Source organism: Pundamilia nyererei, unplaced genomic scaffold, assembly GCF_000239375.1.
Source record: "Pundamilia nyererei isolate P.nyererei 1_Seehausen unplaced genomic scaffold, PunNye1.0 scaffold00011, whole genome shotgun sequence".
NCBI classification, from domain to species: Eukaryota; Metazoa; Chordata; class Actinopteri; order Cichliformes; family Cichlidae; genus Pundamilia; species Pundamilia nyererei.
The window spans coordinates 5,587,688-5,590,750 of NW_005187412.1; positions in this window are offsets into that span (position 1 = coordinate 5,587,688).

A 3,063-nucleotide genomic window follows, 5' to 3' on the forward strand; every position below is an offset into this window, starting at 1 on the left:
ATGGACGGACACATGCCATGATGGATCGCTGCGGTCAGCACCATCTGCTTCTCTCCAGCTGCTATGTCACCTTTTGAGCTCTTTTACACTCTACATACGAAACAGACAGAACGTAAGAACAGCAGCCTCACAGAGAAAGATGTTGGCAAACAGTTTCTCAGCAGCTCCATGTGGCACAGGACGTCATACGTCATGCAGCATCTTCAAAAGAAGCCACATTTCCAAAGGCATCGCCTGTGAACTGACTGGTGCACTTGGTTCTAAAATTCAACCAAATGGGGATTCTAATCATCATAGCTTTCCGCGAAGGAGAGCATTTGTAAACAAATCCACCTTTGATCCACGCTCCAAAATCAAACCTCAGTCGCTTAAAATCGCAAATTGCATGATGGTGAATGAAATTCTCTGGCTGCAATAATGATAATCATGGCAGTTAAGTGGAGATGTTTGTAATCTGTCTGCAACACATGTGGGTCATGAATTATTAATGCTGAAGAGAGAGGCTGTGAGTGGAAAAACTTTAATCCACCTTGAAAAAACAGGATAGTGGCATGGTTGGAAGGAAGATAAGGAAGAGTGAGAAAACACAAATGGACAAAACATTTACAGCCTATGAGTTTGGAAGGGAGAGCGTTAAGAGAGAGAAAGGGGCAGATGAATTTGTGTGTTTGCCTGGACGCCACTACAAGTGGTGTGAGGCTCTTGTGGTTTTTCAGCCAATAAATCCTCTGCACATATTTAATCCAGTCAGATGTGCTGCAGGAGAGGAGCACTGAGGGATGTATGGCCATTACTCAGCAACCCACATCAGAAGGAGAGGACCTACAGATCCACCTTACCACTTATAGACATGCTCAGCATGGGGTGGAAACCAGACATGAGGATCACGAAAGAAAAGGTGTGAAAATCAACTATTCAGTATTCAAAGTTCACTGAAAAGGTCTGATCTTCTAGCAATATTGGTGCAATTATACATGGTCATTTATATGATGTGAAATGTGAGGGAGTGGAACTTCTCACAAAGACCGTTTTTTTAAATTCGATTATGGCCTAAAACTATTAAAGATACAAAGATACGAGTGTAAAATGCCTTGTGTTTGATTAAAAAGCACATAAATTCTCGTCTTAGTTACGTTTTGTTTAGTATTTCAGTGCATTAAAGTCAGTCTGATGCCTGAACTAAAAAGTAAAAATATAGTTCTATGAGCTGCTTCACTTTTGAATTTATGTTCTTCATTTCAACAGTTATCACTACACCCCGCAGAGTGAAAAAGACAAAGAGTTGTACATTTAGAGATGGTTTTTCATGTTGTTTCAAGCATGAGCTTTTTCTAGGTGTCTGAGACACAAGCGCCATCTTCTGTTCAGTCTTTGCTATTACCAGGCGGGCTCATTTCACTCTGATCATTAATGTCCTGCTCCATTTGACATGGTTTGCCACCAGCCATTGTTTGAGACGTGTCTTAAAAGTGGGATATGCATACTGCTCTTCAACTGCCATTAGTTGGTAATTCCAGGTTTGACTTCCCTTTACTTACAGCACTGTTTTTCCAGATATGCTGGGACTATGAAGCACCTCACAGTCCCCTATACTGGTGGCCCTGGTTCCAATCCCAGGTCAGTCTTTAAAGCCATTTAAAGGAGGTGAGACAAAACATTTGAAAACTTTGCCTATAAAAAAAGACACTTAAAAGTCTTAAACGATGAAAACTAAAAAATAATGATGTTACAGTTTTGAATACTAATACTACTACTATTACTAATACTATTTAAGCTGATTGAAATTACAAGGCACACAGAAAATCGCACTAATCTTTTCAAGTTCATCCAGTTGGTCAAGACAGCATTGGTTGCTTCTGCTGACGTACAATAAAGAAGAGAAAATTACAACAACATTCTGGGGGTGAAATTACACACACAGAAGTGATTGTCTCTATATCCTTTTTTTTTTTTTTGCAGGGATGATGGATGGATGAGGTCAGGCAGGAGTGTCTTTGCCCTTTGATATTCACAGTTGACACTGTGATCTGTAGTGAGAGTAGGGGGCAGGTGAGTCAGTATAAATGTCAGGATAAGCAAGACAGAATACATGTCTGTGAATGAGAGGGAGAAAGGTTTAACAGGGAAGCTGCAAAGAGTAGAGGTAGTGAAGGTGAGTTTAAATACCTGAGGTCAGTTATCCAAAGTAACGACAGACGAGGGTCAGTGGTGATTTGGGACAGATGGATACCAGCAAGAGTGAAAGGAAAAGTTTAAAGGATGTAGTGAAACCTCCTGTGATGGCTTGGAGATAATGACACTGACAAAAAGATAAGAGTCTGAGTCCCCCAACACTGTTTAAATAAATATTAATTTTAAAAACATGAATAAAAAATAAATTAAAATATGCATGCTATATTTAGCTTTGAGATGAATGCAAAGAAATGGTTAAGAAGTAAAAAGGAAACAGTTTTAAGATGAATTTCAAGTGGAATCAAAGGTGTGTTTACAGTGATTTTATCTTCAAATTTCCATAATTCTCAATAAGAATATGCAATTAAAAGAGAAAGAAAAGACTGAACAGTGGGACTCATAAGACCCCTGTCTGTCTGTTTTAAAGCCAGACAGCTTTGACGGAGAGAAGGCTTATTCATTAAAATGGGGAAGACAGGCATCACACAGCGAATGTACAGATGGATAAAGGATTTTCTCTCCAGAAGGCAAATACAAGTAAGGATAGGGAATAATTATTATGAGAAGTATATAGCAGAAAATGGAACACCACGGGGGACTATAGTGAGTCCCTTATTATTTTAATTGATGATGTTTCATAATAAAGACAGTCGAATGGCATTTTCTCCTTTTGCAGATGACAGCACCATGTGGAAGAGAAGACGTTATGTAGAGTTTATTACTAGAAAGGTGTAGGAAGCAATTTTTAAAGTTGGAGAATGGACACATAAGTGGGGATTAAAATTTTAAGTGGATAAGACCAAGACAATGTTTTGTTTTGTTTTTACATGAAAAAGAATTGGTAAGGACATTAAACGAAAGTTATAGAATCAAGAACTAGAAAGAGGAAAT